Genomic DNA, 21,204 nt, shown 5'->3' with positions numbered 1-21,204 from the left:
TAATGGCATTACTTGGACTTTATGAATAGGAAGGAAGTTTTAGAGGGTGCCTTCTTAGAATGAAAATGTAAATGTAAGCCATCTTTCTAGATATGGTGTTTTGCATCCTTTTCTTAAATATCTTTAAGCTTCTCCAATGCATTTGGTGTACAAATTCCACCAGGGAATAGCTGGCCAATTTTAGCCAAGTGCAGAAGATGACAGCCTCAAAAAATGATTACTGAGTTACTAAAAGAAGTCCAAAATATATGGCTAATTTTTATCTTACTGTGTAAGAATCAAAAATAAAAAAATCAAGAACTGATATAATCAAGAAGGGGATTAAGAAGAGGTGAAAGTGAGAAAAATCAGAGAAGGGAAAAATTGTGGAGATCTTCATTTCTGAATTCAGAAGTAAAGACCTGGAAAAAAAATCACTGAATTTTGGAATCAAGCATTTGCAAAGGCCTGAATTCAAGGAACAGTTTTAGCAGAGCGAGTAAAACAGCAGACTGGTGTCAGTCCATAAGAGTTTGAGGAGGGGAGGGATACCCTGGGAGGGACAGGTCCAGCTTATCTATTGTATAGTATTTTTAGTTAGATAACCTGTGCCTAAATCCACATTTTAATATTTATTAACTTTGGTTCTGAAAAATAGATCTGCAACACTTTCCTTATATATACAGAAGAACTAATAACATTTACCATTTCAGGAGGATGTAAATGTTATAAAGCCGATAGACAACACAAACTGGGCCCTGGTAGCTCATCTCTGCATTCCTAGGAACACATGCATTCTGAGGGTCACAGCTCAAAGCCAGCCTGTTCTGAACAGTTTGTTGAGAATCTATCTCCAATTAACTAGAAATAACTAGGAAAAAAAGAAATAAGCAAAATAAGTAGATAAACAAAAGCTTGCTTGGAGGGGTAGCTCATGTGTTTGAGTGCTATTTTTAGGAAAAAACAAAAGCCAAGTGGGAACTTGAAACTTTCCCTTAAAGCTTTGGTAGTGACAACAAGAGGAAGGGAGAGAGAAACAGAGGAGATAGAAGATAAGAGAGAAAGGTAAAAGAAAGGAGAGGAAAAGAGAATGAAAGAAGAAACCCAGAAAGCAGTGTTTTGACACAGTGATTATTACTGTTTAAAAAGAAGTTGGAGGTGGTTAATATACATGTATACACACACACACACACACACACACACATATGGATATATATATATATATATATATATATATATATCCATGTATGTATGTGTAATGTCTTAAAGAGAAAGAAGTGGGTGAAGAAAAGAAAATATTCGATATAAGATAATTAATATTGTAAGTAGAAAGGGCCATATGTTTGCAAGAAGAGAAAGAGTGGTGAATGATGAAAGAAGAGGGTGTTTACCAGTTTGCTTTTTCAAGAAGAGTATTCCAGCGCTTTCTAGATTGTTGTTCAGAGTAAATATTCAGAGGTACTTATTTGCTGAAGGAATTGGGATGGAAAGAGTCTTTAGAAATTGGAATTTCCATTAAGCAGAAAGCCAATTATAAACAGCCAAGTTCCATGGGGCAGACTGATAACAGTTTGGTACAGGGTAGATGTGTGTCCAGATGCTCATTGATACAGCTCTTTGGTCAGAGAAAAGTTACAGATGTCGCTGCAAGGAGGCTTTGTGAATTGAGACCAATAATGATGATTCAAGAATGAGGGTCTAGAGAAGAGGGGTCCAGGAGAGCAGAGCTTAATTGGTGACATTGTAGCCCAGGTTAGAACTGATCCAAATAATGTCCCAAAAGAAATTTGCTCAAAGACACTAAGGAATAGATATAGCAGAAGTAATGGTTATTTAGGTTATTTATTGCATCTTCACAGAGTTCACACATGAACTTGCATTACTTGAAATACATCTGCTTCCTGACGGTTTGGCAAACCTTTACTAGAAAAATAAATTTTGTATCTTATCTCCTAATAAAAAACTGAAGTGGCCGGGTACTGGTGGCTCACACCTATAATCCTAGCTGCTCAGGAGGCTGAAATCTGAGGATCATGGTTCAAAGCCAGCCCAAGCAGGAAAGTCCCTGAGACTCTTATCTCTGGAAGACTGGAAGTGGCGCTGTGGCTCAAGTGGTAGAGTGTTGAGGAGACAATGCCCAAGCCAAGAGTTCAAGCCCCATGACCAACAAAAAAAATAAAATCTGAAGTGTAGCCTGGCGCTAGTGGCGCACTCATGAAAAGTCCTCAAAACCTGGAAGTAGAGATGTGGCTCAAAGTGGTAGACCACTATCCTCGAACTAAAGAGCTCAGTGACAGCGCCCAGGCTGAGTCCAAGCTTCATGACATCAACGACAAAGACCAACAACAATCCAAAGACAAAACTAAAACCACAAACAAACAAAAAACCCACTAAGTGTACACAGAAGTCATTTTCAAAGCAACACAAATACATGAGGTTTCATGTGCTTTCATTTAAAGTGTTGTAGTTTGTTAGTTATGTTTTGATCTATGAGGTTTTTTTAAACTTGGCATATTTAAAAATATTTTTATAATTATAAAGTTTATGTACAGAATGGCTACCATTTCATAAGGCAATTAATGAGTTCATTTCTTTTGGACAATGTCACCTCTTCCTCTGCTCCCTCCCAATTTTCCCAAGCCACTTTTTAAAACTACATGTGTCAATTCCTAGGACATCATTTATTGTAGAATTATTCACTGTGTCAAAATCACCTGATAGAATTCGTCAGTTAAAAAAAATTGAGTCTAGAAGTTTTTAGGAGGACTTAAAAACTTTTTAAAAAATTAATTATATATTGAAGATTTTTATACATACAAATGGTTTTTTTGGCGGGGGGGTCCAGTCGTAGGGCCTGAACTCTGGGCCTAGGCACTGTCCCTCAGCTCTTTAGCTCAAGGCTAGTGCTCTACCACTTGAGCCACAGCGCCACTTTAGGTTTTTTTCTTTTTTTGCTGAGGAATCGAACCCATGCCTCTGGATAGGAATTCCATTCATGTACTGAAAAGGAATTGAGAGAAGGAACATTCTTGTTTTGTTCTCAATTTTAGAGAAAATGGTTTTAGTTTTGTACCATTTAGTATAATGTTCATGGTAGTTTTGTCATAGATAGCTTGCTCTGTGTTCGGGTTTATTACTCCTATTCATAGCTTTTGCAGTGCTTTGATCATATAAAGTGGACATCCTTTTTTTCTTAGTTTTAGAAAAAATGGTGTTTCACTATTTAGTATAATGTTGGTTATAGGTTGTCACAGACAGATGTTTTTATGTTCAGGTATGTTCCTTCTTTTTCTAGCTTCAACAGAGCCTTGATCATAAAGAGATACGTTGGGTTTTGTTAAAGACTTTTTTGGCAAATATTGAGATAATCATGTGATTCTTGTCTAGTTCAGCATGTATGCCTTGTGAAATTTATGTATTTCTTATAAGTTTTTCCAATTTATTTGAGTATAGGTTTTTGAAAACTCTAATACCTTATAGTCTTTAGTATTTCTTTGATATTTGTTGTCATAAATTCTTTTTTCATAACTCATTTTGTTTATTTGGGTCTCTAATTTTTTATAGTCATACTAGATTAAAGTTGTAATCTTATTTTTTTCAAACAGCCAGCATTTTTTAGCTTGCTGAATGTCCTAGGATATGATATATTTTGGAAAAAGTTCCAATATGTATTGGGGAGTTAAAGAAATGTGTGATATATTAAATGTTATACTAACATTTAATTCTGAGATTTCCTTGCTTAAGTTTTATTTGGTTAACACATCTTTTATAAAGAGTGCAGCATGAAATTCTCTTTATTATGTGGTATCTATCAGCACTTGTAAGTCCATGAGTGAGTGTTTAATGCATTTGGGTGTGCCACTGTTACATGCATATATGTAAACCACTAAAATTACTTCTTCATGGATCATTCTGTTTACTAATATGAGGCAACTTACTGATATTGTGCTGCAACAGGTTTTTTTTAAATCAAAAGTAAATATAAGGAGCTGGGAAGTTGGCTCAGTGGTAGAGTGCTTGCCTTGAATGCATGAGGCCCTGAGTTCGATTCTTTAGCACCACACAAGCAGAAAAAAGCCAGAAGTGGGGCTACGATTCATGTGGTAGAGCACTAGCCTTGAGCTGAAGAGCTGAGGGACAGTGCCCAGGCCCAGAGTTCAGCCCCCACGACTGACAAAATAAAAAGTATGATTACTCCTGCCTTTTTACAGGATGAGTTAGCTTCAAAGGTCTTTGTCTGCCCTTTCACTCTGAATTTGTGTTTATCTTGGATGGTGAGATGTTAATTATAATCAACAAACAGTGGAAAGAAAGTAATGTTTGTGCACACAGATAAATTCGGGTCGTGTTGTACTAATGTTCAAGGCAATAGAAGGTGTGAAAAGCAAAAAAAAATAGCAACATAGAAAAGAGACAGGTAAACGCTCTAATAGGCCAAGCAGCATAAAAAACAAAAAATATATCACCAACAAACAGCATAAAACAACAAAAAAAATATTGTGCTTATATTCTAGTTACTAGTATGTATTTGAGTATTCCTTATCTGTGCTTAAAGATTAATAATATGGAGTGGAAAGATTCTTTTTTTGATTTGGTCTTCTGGGTGTTTTAAAATTTTCTTGGACTTCATGAGCTTCTATTTCTCATTGTTTGAGAAGAAACTTAAAAGTATGTTTACTATGCCTTTATTTATATATTCTTCTCTTAAGATTGGTCTTCGAATTGAGTCCTAAAGTTCTTGAAGTCTTTTTTTCACAATTCCAGGATGTGTGTGTGTGTGTGTGTGTGTGTGTGTGTGTGTGTGTGTGTGTGCTTACTATCTCTCTTTTTTATATCTATTCTATAGTCAAGCGCAGAAGTTTGGTCTTTAATATCATCTGTTCTGCTGGTGAAATATTCTGTATTTTTTCCTCTGTCTGTCTTCAGTTTGATCATTTTTCAGGATTATGTTTAATATTCCATAATGACTTCTTAACTTAGTTTAGCTGTGGCTTTTTAAAATTTATTTTAGCTGCATGGCCCCATTCCCTTTGAACTCACTTCTTTGTAATCACTTGGATTTCCTTTAGTAGTTTATCAGCTTTCTCACTGGAATTCTTCATTTCTCTCTGTATTTCCAGCTTTCTCATATTTCTTGTATTTCTTTGTTAGGTCTTTTTAAAATGTTTTTTTTTTTTAATTGTAAAAAGATTGTACAGAGGGCTTACAGTCACATAAGTAAGGTAATGAGTACATTTCCTATCGATCATTGTTACCTCCTCCTTTGTTTTCCCCCTACCATCCCTTCCCTCTCACCTCCCCAACTCCTCCTCCCTGCTTCCCTGTCCAACCCCTGCCCCGCCGAAGTTGTAAAGTTTGTTTTCAACATATGCCTTGTACATCTCATTGTTTACAATGCGTCGACCTGTGTCTTTATTTCAGCATTTTATTATTTCCTTCCCCTCCCCAAATTAGAAAAATGTATATGCAAGATGCCGGGCACCGGAAACAAATACAGTGAAAACGGGCTGTACCATGGGGGAAGAACATACCAAAGAAACAAAAAAAAATCATATAGTACATTATAAATATGTTAAAAACAATAGCAAGAAAGAGAAAAAACACTTGTGCCCCTATGTTGGGGTTCATTTCACTTAACATCATCTTATACGGTCATATTAAGGGCTTTTAGAGGCTGAAGTCTCAGTATTGTCAGTGAACTAGGTGTTCAGTGGTTTGTACAATATTTCCCATCACTACATATGGGGAATATCTTAGCTTTCATATATTGATAAATAAAAATTGAGTTAAATATTTACAGTAGACTAAGACCTTTGAGAGCTTTATCTGTACACCCAGTCTTATTGTAGGTAGTGGAGCTGAGTTTTTGTATGATAATGAAAGTGTTAGATTTAAGCTATTTCAGGTAAAACATATGATGAAAGAAATATGAAATGAGTATAACGGTGTCATATGGATCCAAATATGTTCCATGTAGGTGTATAGTTCACTTGAGAGAGAAGTGGTGATATCAGGCATTAGATATATGTGTGAAAGAGGAGGGTTCTAGGATAAGGTAACTGTGAAGTGGGATTGGTTTCCAAAAAAAAAGTCAGGATCCAAAAACAGAAAAACAATTATAAAAGAAAGGAATAAGAAGAAACAGGAGAGGAGAGTTCCGGGAAGATGGCGGAGGAGAAGCTGGAATCTGAACAAGCTCTTGCATAGAAAACAGTTTCAGAGTTCCAGTGAACAGTCCCAAGCCAGAGAATCACACCAAGTATGCCATCACAGGACAGAGAGTTAGTCAAGAGAGGGGAAGCTAAGCAGACACATCTGAGTGCCTGCCAGCAGCTGCTGCTGCGGCGGCAGGGTCGCGGCAGCGACCACCGCCGCGGGGGCCATACCTGAGACGCAGTCCGGGACGAAGGAGCCAGACGCAGCGGACGAGCGGATTCTACTCAACACCAGCAAGAACCGACAAGGAGCGGACAACTTCATCCTGCACTTTGCAGACCAGAGACGATCCAGGATCCAAGACTCAGCGTGAGTAGAAGCCCAAGTTCCTCACTCCTTCTCAGGGAGCAGAGGAGGGAAGGCCACCCCTCCCCCCCCAGCACCGGTGATCTCCATCTTGGATACCGACAAAGCTCGGAGGAGCACCTAGCTCCAGCTCAGGCCTTGGAATAAAACTAGTCATTTAGCAGGTCACAAGAACTTAACGGCGAAGTGACCTCACAGACTCAGTTCCATCCAGGGAAAAGTCACCCAGCTCAGGCGCCAGCCATTGGAGTGGCTCTCCTCACCGGGTAACCAGAGCCAGAGGCTGCCCCTCCCTCTAGCAGCCACCACAATCAATTGAAAAACAGAAACCCTGAGAATGGCTCCAGGCTGGGTGCTGTGAGTTTTTTTCACAAAATAGCTCCAGGGAAAAGCTATTGTTTGTTGAAAGGCCTCAACTCTACCCAGAACCTAGCCTCATCACTGCATCCCCCTCTTTTGTGATTCTCAAAGCAGATCACCCTCCCAGTAAACTAACCTGGGAGGGGGATCTCAAAATCTTGGGTAAAGCAGAGCATTTTTCTGCCTGTTCCAACAAACTGACTTAAGAAACCAATCAAGCCACAGGACCTCAAGCTGACCAGAGACTCCAACCAGACTCTGGTTACAGACAAAAGGGAGATACAGGACTCTTCCCACCCCTCCCCCCCCCCCAAAAAAAAATCAAAGAACTTTTTTTTTCTTCTTCTTCTTTTCTTTTCTTTTTTTTTTTTTTTTTTTTTTTTTTTTTCGTTTTTTGATACCTTATATATATAAAAAAATTTTTTTGCTTTTCTAAAACTTTTATTACTCTTTAATTTTTGCCTCTTCTGAAAAAATAATTGTTTTCCATTAACTTTTTTTTTTCTCCTCTTATAATTTTTATTTTAGGAATACGTGAATGTGTGTTTTCCTTTCTTGTCTTCTTTCTCTTTTTCTTTCATTCTTAATTATCTTTTTGCTTTTTGTCTAGCTCTACTGAACTTCTGATCTTTTCTTCTCACTTTCCTATCCTTTCCACCTTTTCCTCTTTGTTCTTCTTTATGTGACTTAACTCTTGTCCTGCACATCCTCAGATAAACCCGTAGTTAACCAGTAGACCCTATCCCCCATTGTGTACACACTTAATCCACAAACTTATTACTCAATTCAAAATCTCTGAGACTTAAATTCATTAATAGCAGTACTACCTCTTTATACCTATATAATATTTTAAGCATTTTTTAAAGTTTTTCACATCTCCTCTATGTCCCTCCCTTTCTCTCAACATATTCATATTCCTCTATAAATAGATGGTCTTTTAATCTCTAAAATAACATTAATTTTTACATTTCTATTTTTTTTTCTGGTCTCTTTTCATTCCCCTTTCCCTTTCTTCTTTTTCTCTCTCTCTCTACTTGCAACCTACCCAACCTATTTCCTGCATTGTGATTAGGACATAGCTAACTCTCCCTGTGCCTCCCCACACCAATCTATTCCTATTTTTTACCCACATCTCTCCCTAACCCTAATAATCTCTGGTTTTCCAAATTCCTCTCTGTGGTTCGAAGCCCTTTAACATATAGTTGTTCGATGTCGAATAGATGTATCTGTTGAACTAGATTGTATCTGTAGACTATTGACTGTACAAATGCAAACTTTGATTGATGGTTGCCTTAAGATAGTGTTCTAGCACAAAACTGGTGTTATCTTCATCTCAAATGGGCAGAGTAAGCCGGAAAAACACAAGAAAAATGGCAAATTCGGGTATCTCAATTCCCAATCCTGATAATCAGGGGTTAGAACAGATAATGAATAATCCAGAGGAGAGTTCCCAAACAGCTCTACAAACACTGCTGGCAAACATGATAAATGAAAAGTTTGACAACGTACAAAGGACTCTGTATGAGCGTGATAGGGAGAGAGAGGAGGCATCCCAGAAGTTTATACAGGAATATCATAAGCGTGAGGAAGCTACTCAAAAACTGATACAGGATTTGCGTGAACAACTTGAGAATACTCAAAGAGAAAGGGAGGAATGGCGTGAGCAGGCTGAGAACACTCAAAGAGATCTGCAGGAATCCCACGAACGGGAGGAAGCTAATCAAAGAGTAATACAGGAATAGAGAGACCAGGTAGAGAACACACAAAGATCACTAAAGGCATTCATGGAATCCATTAACAAAGAGCTGAAGGAAGTCAGGGAGACCACAAAGGGAATGCTGAATGGAACCCAGCAGAAGGAATGGGAACCCAAAGAAACCATAACCAATCAACTAAGTGATTTGAGGACAAACACTGAACACCAAATTAAGGAAGTAAAGAAATTCATACAAGACCTAAAACAGAGCTTCAACAAAGAACTTGAAGCCATCAAAGCTGACCAACTAGAAGGAAAAGAGATAAAAAACAAAATAGAGAGTCTTGACAGCAGGTTAGACCATGCAGAAGATCGAATCTCAGGGATTGAAGACAGCCTAGATATTATAGAGAAAGAACATACAACCATCCAAGACAAGTCCAAGAAATATGATAGATCTATCCAACACCTGGAAGACACCATCAGAAGGCCTAATCTAAGGATAATGGGTGTAGAGGAGCACCTAGAAACAGAAGTTAATGGTCTAGGAAATTTGTTTAACAGGATCCTAGCAGAGAACTTCCCAAACATGCAAAAAGATAGGCCTGTCCAGATACAAGAAGCCTTTAGAACCCCAAATAGACCAGACCAGAATAGGACATCCCACCGCCACATTATAATCCACACAGGATCAACTCAGAACAAGGAAAAGATCCTTAAAGCTGTCAGAGAGAAAAGGGTAATCACCTATAAAGGGAAACCAATTAGAATCACCTCAGATTTCTCAGCAGAGACAATCAAAGCAAGAAGAGCCTGGAATGATGTATGCCATGCCCTAAAAAGAAACAACTATCAACCAAGAATACTGTACCCAGCTAAACTCTCCTTCATAACTGAAGGCCAAATAAAAACCTTCCATAGCAAAGAAAAATTGAAACAATACGTCTCCACCAAACCAGCCCTACAAAAGATTCTTAAAGATGTCCTACACATAGAAAACCAACAAGACCGCAATAAAGGCCAAGAAACTGCACTCAAACTGAGAAGCCAAGAACCATAGGAAGAACCCAGTTTTCGCAGCCCCCAAGAAGGTAGATAACATGGCAGGAATTCCCAAATACCTCTCAGTCCTATCTCTTAATGTTAACGGACTGAACTCTCCAATTAAGCGACATAGACTGTCTAGTTGGATTAAAAAACAAGACCCTTCTATCTGCTGCCTGCAGGAGTCACATCTTGCCCGTAAAAACAAACACATTTTCAATGTTAAAGGCTGGAACAAAATCTACCAAGCAAACGGACCGCATAAACAGGCGGGAGTTGCAATCCTAATATCAGATAAAATAGACTTCAAATTAAAATTCGTGAAAAGAGATAAAGAAGGTCGCTACATACTAATTAAAGGATCTCTCCTTCAGGAGGATATTACAATTCTAAATATCTATTCACCAAACAATGGAGCACCCAAATTTATCAAAGAAACACTACTTTCCCTCAAATCCCATATAGATCCAAAGACATTAATTGTTGGGGATTTTAACACACCACTCTCCCCACTAGATAGATCAACTCGGCAAAAACTCAACAGAGAAACCGCAGATCTGAACAGCTGCATAGATCAACTAGACTTAACAGACATTTACCGAACATTTCACCCAGCAGCATCGGAATACACGTTTTTCTCAGCAGCACATGGAACGTTTTCTAAAATAGACCACATTTTAGGCCACAAAGCAAACTTGTCTAAATTCAGAAACATTGAAGTTATACCTTGCATTCTCTCTGACCACAAGGGAATAAAATTAGAACTCAACACCAAAAGCCACCAAAGTCCTGTAACACATGGAGGCTGAACAACACACTGCTGAATCATGAGTGGGTCATGGAAGAGATTAGAAAGGAAATTCAAATGTTCATGCTATTCAACAAAAATGAACACACAAAATACCAGCTCCTCTGGGACACAGCAAAGGCAATACTCAGAGGCAAGTTTATAGCTCTGAGCTCCTACATCAACAAATTGGAGAGATCTGAAACTAACAATTTAATGACACATCTAAACCTCCTTGAAAAAGAGCAGCAAGATAAACCCCAATCCAGTAGACGGAAAGAAATAATCAAAATTAAATCAGAATTAAATGAATTAGAATCCAAAAAACCTATAGAAAGAATCCACAAAACAAAGAGTTGGTTCTTCGAAAAACTTAACAAAATTGACAGACCCTTAGCAAATCTTATCAGAAAAAGAAGAGAACACACCCAAATTAATAAACTGAGAGATGAGAATGGAAACATCACCACGGAAACAAGCAAGATTCAGAACATTATAAGGGAATACTTCTCAAAACTTTATGCTAATAAGTTTGAGAACTTGACAGAATTGGACCTCTTCCTAGCAAATATTGACATGCCAAAACTAAAGCAAGATGAGTTAAACTATCTTAACAGGCCCATATCAAGCATTGAAATAGAAACAGCAATAAGAGACCTCCCAGCTAAGAAAAGTCCAGGACCAGATGGTTTTACAGCGGAATTTTACAAGGCCTTCAAAGCAGAGCTCACACCAATTCTCCTCCAACTCTTCAATGAAATTGAAAGAGAAAGCTCACTACCGAACACATTCTATGAAGCCATTATAACCCTCATCCCAAAACCAGGCAGGGACTCATCAAAGAAAGAGAACTATAGACCCATTTCTTTGATGAACATTGATGCAAAACTTCTCAACAAAATTTTGGCCAACCGACTTCAACAATTCATCCAAAAAATCATACACCACGATCAAACAGGATTCATTTCAGGGATGCAAAGCTGGTTCAATATACGCAAATCAATTAATATTATTCATCACATCAACAGGAGCAAGAATAAGAACCACATGGTTATCTCAATAGACGCAGAAAAAGCATTCTACAAGATCCAACACCCCTTCCTGATGAAGGTTTTGGAAAAATTAGGAATCCATGGAACATTCCTCAATACAATAAAGGCTGTATATGACAAACCTACAGCCAGCATTATACTCAATGGTGAAAAACTAAAGCCATTTCCTCTTAACTCAGGAACAAGACAAGGATGCCCACTCTCTCCACTTCTCTTCAATCTAGTATTAGAATGCCTAGCTACAGCAATAAGACAAGATGCAGACATAAAGGGGATCCAAATAGGGAAAGAAGAAATAAAACTCTCCCTCTTTGCAGATGACATGATCTTGTATTTAAAGAATCCCATAGACTCCACTCCCAAATTACTCAAGCTGATTCAAAACTTTGGCAAAGTAGCAGGTTATAAAATTAACCCCCAAAAATCAATGGCTTTTCTGTATGCCAACAATGAGAAAAGTGTGGCTGAAATTAGGAAAGCAACTCCATTTGTAATAGCCCCACAAAAAATAAAATACCTAGGAATTAACTTAACTAAAGAAGTGAAGGACCTCTATGATGAAAACTTTACAATCTTGAAAAAGGAAATCAACACAGAACTTAAAAAATGGCAAAACCTCCCATGCTCCTGGATTGGAAAGATTAACATCGTGAAAATGGCAATACTTCCCAAGGCTATCTACAAATTCAACGCAATACCTATCCAAATTCCACCCTCATTCTTCAAGGAAATAGAAGAGGCAATCCAAAAATTCATATGGAACAATAAAAGACCCCGAATAGCAAAAACGCTCCTCAACGGAAAGAACACTGCTGGAGGAATATCAATACCAAATTTCAAACTCTACTATAAAGCCATAGTAATCAAAACAGCTTGGTATTGGCATAAGAACAGACCTCAGGACCAATGGAATAGAATTGAAAACCCAGAAATGAACCTACAGACCTGTAGTCATCTAATCTTCGATAAGGGAGCTAAAACAATAGAATGGAAGACAGACAGCCTCTTCAGTAAATGGTGCTGGCAAAACTGGTTAACTACATGTAGAAAACTAAAGCTAGATTCTTCTATATCACCCTGCACCAGAATCAACTCCAAATGGATCAAAGACCTTGAACTCAAAGCAGACACTCTGAAAACATTACAGGATGGAATAGGAGAAACCCTGGGTCTCCTTGGCTCAGGCCGAAATTTTCTGAATAGAGACCCGGAAACACAACAAATCAAAGAAAGGTTGGACAAATGGGATTGTATAAGGTTGCAGAGCTTCTGCAGGGCAAATGACATAGCTAGCAAGATCAATAGAAAGCCCACGGACTGGGAGAAGATCTTTACTAGCCATACAACGGACAAGGGTCTCCTATCTAAAATATACTTGGAACTCAAAAAATTAAACCACCCAACAACAAATCCTCAAAGAAACAACTGCCCAATAAGTAAGTGGGCGAAAGACTTAAAGAGAAGCTTCTCTGAAGAAGAAAGAAGGATGGCCAATAGACACATGAAGAAATGTTCAACATCCCTAGCCATAAAAGAAATGCAAATCAAAACAACATTGAGATATCACCTCACTCCAGTTAGAACAGCAAAAATCAAGAACTCTAACAACAACAGATGCTGGAGGGGATGTGGACAGAAAGGAACCTTACTTCATTGTTGGTGGGAATGTAAACTTGTTCAACCACTTTGGAAAGCAGTATGGAGGTTCCTCAAAAGACTCCACATAGAGCTCCCCAATGACCCAGCAATCCCACTTTTGGGCATTTACCCAAATGATCACAAACAAGGCCACACTAAAGCTACCAGCACAACTATGTTTATTGCAGCATTATTTACCATAGCTAAGATATGGAACCAACCCAGATGCCCCTCAGTAGATGAATGGATCAAGAAGATGTGGTATATATACACAATGGAATTCTATGCCTCCATCAGAAAGAATGACATTTCCCCATTTGTTAGGAAATGGAAAGGCTTGGAAAAAGTTATATTAAGTGAAGTAAGCCAGGCCCAAAGAAACATAGGTCCCATGGTTTCCCTTATTTGCAATATCTAGTATAGGTATGAGTCAAGCGGAAAAAGTCAGAGAATGTGATATTAGGAAAACGAACCCTCAAATATGTATTTTAATGTTTCTGTTTCTTTCATGCATGTGTTTCTAATGCATTTATAAGATTATTTCTTTGTTGCTTTGTATGTCCCTCCCCCACAGAGTAACCCCCGCTTTCACTATATTTGATGTCAGTATAACATGTGGAGGAGACGGGGACAAACAAGTGGTTTAAGGATTCAGGTCGACCTGTTGCAACAATGAGAAGTACAAAATGTCATGTCAAAACCAGCTTTACAATGTCGGTGGGGGGGGGGGGGGGGGAGGGAGGGTATGATTTGGTGGGGGAGAGGGGGGAGGCTGGGAAGGGAGGTGAAGGGTAAACAAAGGAGGAGGCTGCAATGCTTGGTAAGAAATGTATGCATTATCCTGCCCATGTAATTGTAACCCCTCTGTACAGTATGTTCTCAAATAAAATAAAATAAAATTAAAAAAAAAAAAAGAAACAGGAATATAGCAAATATCTTGCAAACAACCCAACTATTAAAAAGAACAAAATTTTAAAAAGAAGAACTCGAACCATGTCAATCCAAAACCCTGATAGACACAATATACTAAAGACAAAAAGTGCCATTGCATGCCAGTGGGTCATATCTATAATCCTAGCTACTTAGGAGGTTGAGATCTGAGGATCACAGTTCAAAGCCAGTCCCGACAAAAAAAATCCATGAGACTCTATCTCTAATTAATTACAGAAAAAAATGGAAATGGCACTGTGGCTCAAGTGGTAGAGCACTAGCTTTGAGCAAAAGAAGCCCAGGAACAGCACCCAGGCCAAGAGTTCAAGCCCTATGACCAGTGCAAAGAAAAAAAAATCCCCAAAGTTTACATATTCTGTCTTTGTTCAGGTTAGGGTACAATTTGTTGTCCACTAACTTCTCTTTTTAAGATGATCTTCACTCCCAGTCACAAAATTCTCTCGGTGGGCTGGGAAGGTGGTTCAGTGGTAGAGTGTTTCTTGCATGCATTAGGCCCTGGGTTGGATTCCTCAGCACCACATAAGCAAAAAAAAAAAAAGCTGGAAGTGGCGCTGTGGCTCAAGTGGTAGAGCGCTAGCCTTGAGCTGAAGAGCTGAGAGACAGCGCCCAGGCCCAGAGTTCAGGCCCCAGGACCGGACCCCCCCCCCCCCCAAAAAATCCTCTCAGTTATCTAGCTTGAATTAATGCAATCCCTTCAGTGAAGGAGGAAGTGCTGTGTTCCTTATGAAACTTCACTCAGGATTTTATGTATGACTTTGAAGTGCTTAAGATGAAGTGAATTACAAGAAACCTCTACAGTTGCCGTCTATGTGCTGGAAAAACTACTGGTGCTGTTTTGTTTCCAGTCAGCCCTAGGCTATAAGAGGCTCACCCTAGGGCTGGGAAGGTGGCTCAGTGGTAGAGCGCTTGCCTTGCATGCATGAGGCCCTGGGTTCGATTCCTCAACACCACATAAGCAGGGAAAAAAAGCTGGAAGTGGTGCTGTGGCTCAAGTGGTAGAGCGCTAGCCTTGAGCTGAAGAGCTGATGGACAGTGCCCAGGCCCAGAGTTCAGGCCCACAACTGGACCCCCCCCCTCAAAAAAAATAGGCTCACCCAATAATCTGCCACCTCTGCCCTGCAGGCCTATGCATATAGGCATCTACCAAAATCTTATACTGTCTTCTGGATTTGACCAGTTACACGGCATGTGTTGATATGTTATGTGGGGAACTGGGTTATAACTATTTGGCAGTGATAACTTCTGGGACCCACTAAGTCAGTGCCATTTTGTGTTCTGTGAATTTTTAGCAGCCCTGTCTCTGGCTCTGTAGATCTTGGTGAGTGCTGCAGGTTGGGTAGGGGAGTGTGATACACTTGCCTTGAATATTGGCATGGCTTTTTTTTTCTTGGATATCTCTGTTGGTACAATTATTGTTGTAGCATGGAGATTCTCCTTGGGTACAGTATAGAGTTCCTTTGTGTACTGCTCTTCTGTTGTTCTCAGTGAATGGCTGTTACTATCTGTGCCATGGATTTTCTCATACCTCCAAATGCTGTTTTGCTATTTTTGTTTGCTTTGTCAAATGTGGAAGATGTGTGGGACACACCAGGAGATTTAAAAGAAAAAAAAACACACACCTGGGCTGGGAAGGTGGCTCAGTGGTAGAGCACTTGCCTTGCATGCCTGAGGCCCTGGGTTTGATTCCTCAGCACCACGTAAGCAGGGGGGAAAAGCCGGAAATGGTGCTGTGGCTCAAGTGGTAGCGTGCTGGCCCTGAGCTGAAGAGCTGAGGGACATTGTCCAGGCCCAAAATTCAGGCCCCAAGACCTGTCCCCCCTAAAAAACAACAACACAACACACCTGGATTTATGCAGGTGCAGCTGAACTCTAACCTTGTCAGTATCTGTTTGTGTAAAGATTTTTACCTGGATGGTTTTATTCTCCACTGTTTGGAAGCATAAAATTCAATATGTGATGTCTATTAGACTCTGTTTGTCCTTTGTTATGGAATGTTGGCTTAAACTGAACTTCCTGCTAAATTTCTGTACCTCCTCTTGTTTTAAGGAAACTCCTATTTTCTTCCTTAATTGATTATTTCAAAAATTTTTATATTTCATATTTCACCCTCAATATTAGTGTTACATAGACTGACTTTAGGAAGCTTTTCCGTCAGTTGAAACCTACATGACTATGAGAGTGAAAGAAAATTTAAAAGAAAGATAAAAGTCTGGATTGTTATTGTGGAGGTTAGATAAGATATTGACTGAGAAAAGAGACATGTTTTATCATATAATAAAAGATTGTAATATAAGAGTAAAATAAATTGAAGAATGTCAAGAGAGAATACACAAGTTTGGAGGAGGAGTGTATTCAGTTTACTGGCTATAAACAATGTGTTATGAGTGTGAAACCATCAACACAGCCTTAGGTACCCATCCGGTAGTGTATTTTGGGAGATGCAGAAACTGATGCTGTATAGGGGAATGGATTTGTTTTCTCCACCTATTAAAGAATTAAAAGGCAAGACATAATTTAAAGTAAACAGAGTAAGTTTATTTAAAAATGCAAGGAAAGTATGATGAATGCATGAAATGAAAATAAGGAGATTATCTGTCTGTAGAGGGGAGATTGCAGTAAAGTGCTCTCAGAGGACTTTTTTTTTCTACTTTTTCCTTTTATTATCTTTAAGTAATTGTACAAAGGACTTGCCATTTAACAAAGCAGTTAATGGATATAATATATCTTCCGCAGCTATCCCTTGCAACATTTGCATCCATTGCTCCCCTACCCACCCCATCCTTCACTTTTCTTAATTGTGTAGGATATACATTGGATTCTTTTTAAAAAATATTTTTGTTGTGTCCTAAATAGTTGTACAAAGAAGTTGTCAATCAGCAAAGCAGTTTGTGAATATAGTATGTCTTGATCAGTGCCGCCTCTTTCAACCCATTGCTTCCTCACTTTTGTTAATTTTTTTGGATATATATTGTTTTCCTTTGGCAGAGGGTAGTTTTTATAATATTGAACTCCTCCCTTTTCTCCACTCTCTGTATTTGGGTAGATTATTTAATGGCTTATACATGTGCTTTTTGTCTCTGCACTAGTTTAGTGGGAACACAGTATTTGAGCAGTAACTCACAGCTCTGGGACTAAGTATTTTATCAGGAGCTGATAAAACTCCATGCTGGGACACATGGTATCTGTAACTATGTTATGGCCCTTACTTTCTATCCTTACCTACCTTTCTCAGTCCTTCTTGATGGGAACCCATAAGTGTCATTAGGAAACAGGGACAATGCCTTTCTGCTGAAAGATGTCAGAGGGGTTAAGGTAGTCTAGGATCTTCCAGGAAGTGTCTTTTAGGCAGACAGCATGTGGTTTGTGTGCTGTTCAAATGGACCACAGTAAAACTGATAGACCAGTTTATATTAAACTATTTTTAATGGCCACTTGTAGGTTGGTGGACTCCAATCTAGATGAAACAAACCCAAGAAGTAGGTAAAGAATATAGGGACCAAATCATAGCAGAATTTTTATACTAAATAGGGATCTTAGGGAAGACAGCAATGGAGAGAATCAGAATCAGGTATGATCTCAAAAATGTCATCCAAAATAGTTTACTTTCTAATTTGAGATGCCTCTTGAATTAGTTTATTAGATTAGACCTGTAACAATCTGTTATTCTTTAACAAAAGTGTTTCTTTAGCATGGAATAAGCCTTTTCCCCATTGAATATATTAAAGGTATTCTATTTTGTGAAATCACAGTTATTAGGGAGTCAATCTGTCCTTATAGGTTTACAAACATTTGGGCTATGATTCTAGAACTAGGCCCAATGTATTTCAAATTAGATATCCTTCTTCTAAAATATGGTGCACATGCCCATACATGGGAAGAGATATCTAGGTTTGTATTGAAACCTAGCTTTAGAAATAGGAGGTGAGGGGTTGGGAAGGTGGCTCTGTGGTAGAGTGCTTACCTTGCATGCATGAAGCCAGAAGTGGCACTGTGGCTCAAGTGGTAGAGCACTAGCCTTGAGCTGAAATGCTGAGGGACAGTGCCCAGGCCTAGAGTTCAGGCCCCACAACCGACAAAAAAAAAAAAAAAAGGAAATAGGAGGTGACATAAATGTAAAAGTGTGTATTTCCATTCAGTTGGGGGGTTGACAGGCTTTAGCATCAGGTAAAAATGCTTAGTGAGTTTTTTTGTTGTTTTTTTTTTTTGGTCATGGAGCTTGAAACTCTTGAGCTCTTCAGCTCAAAGCAAGCATTCTACCATGTGAGCCACAGTGCCACTTCCGGTTTTCTGGTGGTTTCTTAGAGAAAGAGTCTCACGGATATTCCTGTCCAGGCTGGCTTTGAACTGCAATCCTCAGATCTCAGCCTCCTGAGTAGCTAGGATTACAGGTGTGAGCCACAAGCTCTCAGTTAGCATGTATTTTATTAAAGAGCAAGGACAAGCCAGTGCCTGGAACTTTTTTTTTTAATCTCTTGAGTTTAGTAGTTTCAAAGAGGCAAGTAAGCTTGACTCCATTTGGAAATTAACAGCATCCATTCTTATTTGAGCATTTTTTCCCCATTCTGTCTTTGTACGGTCCCTTCTAAAATAAGATAAACTTTGTCTTAGTAGATCTGTCCTTCTTGCTGGTGTAATGTTCCAGTTAATGTTTTTTATATTGCTGAGATAAAATATCCCAGCTGATGTGATCCCATGTTGGATGTGAGAGACTGACAAGTCAAATGAGAGAGAGAGAGTTTGCCAAAAATTTATTTTCATCAAATTTAAGCAAAGGAGATATCAATAGAAATAGCATCCAAGCAGATCTTACCTAATACACTTTAAGTTAAAAAAGTTAAGTTTTGACAAGTACTTGTGATGTTGTGGGAAACCCAAACAGAGAAATAGGATACCAGGGCTTTTCTAGAAGCAAGTTTTATTGGTGTGCCAGAGGCCCAAGCTGACTTGTGTCCAAATGCTGAGGCTTGGAACAAAGGATACTTGGCTTAATTAAATGCCTTTGTAAGCCAGTTACTGAAGAAAGACAGCATTATCTATTGTGATTATCAAAGAACAGAATGGCTAGAAATGGAAAATTTCTAACTCACAAATGCAGCAAATAAGTCCTGAAAGAGTGAGTTGGTGGTGTTAAGTGGTGTAGCTCTAGCAGGACAAAGGACAATTTATAATAGTGGCTAGTCTTGACAAGGTAAAACTTGTTCCCTGTCCCTTAGACTTTCTCTACCCTATTACATTTCTTTCTTCGTGCCTCAACCTAACCAGTATCAAAGATCATCATCCTGATTTAGAGGCTTGTATTTTCGTAGCTTCATTACATGGGTTATTGTCTTTTTATAATGACCTTCATAATGGTTTTTGATAGATCAAGAGAACTGAGCAGGGTAATAATATACCTGCTCCCAAGACAAGGATCATTGCCTGTATCAGGTTATTTAATCTACCCAAGGCAGAGAACTACCCTCCATGCAGATAATTTGGATTTCATACTTTCTGAATTGGGATGTATTCATGGGCAGTCTTCATCATCCTGTCTGTGATTTTTTTATAACCTTTACCTTATTAGTAATTTGTAAATAATAGTTACTTCAGTTGAATTTCTTACCTACACTTCCTCAGAGGCAAGTAAATAGTTTAATGCTAAGGGGTTTTGGTATACCACCTTGCCTGCTTTGTTTTGCTATTTTTTGCCTATGTGTTATGGGCTTGTAGTTATAATCACAGTTTCCATGTGGAGCCAAATAATGTGATTCAGCATACAAATCAGGGCATAATAGTCCCACGACTGTTTTGCCCAAGAAACAGAACCATAATACTGAATGACTTGCTCATTATATTTTGTTTTTAATTTTATGAGAACCCCACTTTTGTTCTTTTACTCTTTGTTTATATATGAGAACTTCCAACTTTTTACACTGTCTGAGGGAATCAAGTAGAAGGACAGCTTGATTGTGAATAGTATGCAAGAAATCAGCTGCTGAGTAACAGTATGTAAGAGTACATTCCTTGGGTGCTCACCTGGGTGCTACCTGGATGTTGGGGAAATTGACTAGAGGGTGAGATTGGGGTTTCCTGTGTGATTTGGAATTCTCCATAATTGAGTCTTTTGGGCAGTGTTATAGAACTTTTGTCTTACACAAGTTAAACCTCCCACTGAATTAGTGAACTGGCCTTTTGCGGAAGAGGTACAATAATTTCTGATAATAGAAGTTTTTAAATCAGACACTTTTTCCTGGTTGGGGCAAGTGATTATTAAAGGAGTGCTATGATCCAGCTCTTTCTCTGTCCATGGCTAATAGTCTCCCAGGTTGGTATCCCCACAAAAATAGCATATAGTGACCTTCAGTCTGGTTATAGACTTAGCTAGTTAGAAGAACAGGTCTTTAGCCTTTATACAGATAAGAAACTCATACCACAATTTTTCATATAATGACAGAAAGATTTTGTATTAGGAATTCACATGGGTGATTATGAGAAGTTTGAAATATAGTAAGATCATTGTATCTTTACTTATATGTATGTGTGTGTGCTGGTCCTGAGGCTGGAACTCAGGGACTGGGCACTACCCCTGAGCTCTCAAGGCTAGCACTCTAGCTCTTGAGCCACAGTTCTATTGCCAGCATGTTTTTGGGCGGTTAATTGGAGATGAGTCTCAAGGACTCTCAAAGCCCACATAGGCTTTGACTTGAGATCTGAGGATCTCAGCCTTCTGAGTAGCTGTGATTACAGACCTGAGCTGCAGGCTCCTCACATTAGGTCTGTACCCCCCACCCTTAAAAAAAATCAGTTTGAATGTCAATTGAGTTTCCTGTCCCCTGCTTGGGTGAAATTTTCACATGCTTAGTGTGCAGTCAGAAGTTCCTTTTTTTCTGGTGAAGGGCAGTAGTTTTGTTTTCCCTGCTAATTTGTCCATTTCCTATAATTTTAGTATGGGCAGAAGATGTCTTCATAGTATGCACAGCCAAGCTAAGAACTAGTATGCTCTTCATACATATATTTTCATCTAGCTTATAGGTAAATTTTCAGGTTAGGCATGTGAGAAGTCCCAAACAGCAATGTTTTTAGATATACCCAGGCTTGTTTGGGTCACTAAAAAAACTATGGACATTAATCATTGTTCTTGAGGTTGGTAGTTAGGGTTGAAACAGGTATGTTGATTATTGTGGGAGCATAGTGAA

Source organism: Dipodomys spectabilis, unplaced genomic scaffold (genome assembly GCF_019054845.1).
Source record: "Dipodomys spectabilis isolate Male_0828 unplaced genomic scaffold, ASM1905484v1 ptg000228l, whole genome shotgun sequence".
Taxonomy (NCBI): domain Eukaryota; kingdom Metazoa; phylum Chordata; class Mammalia; order Rodentia; family Heteromyidae; genus Dipodomys; species Dipodomys spectabilis.
Note: the sequence above shows the minus strand (reverse complement) of the source record.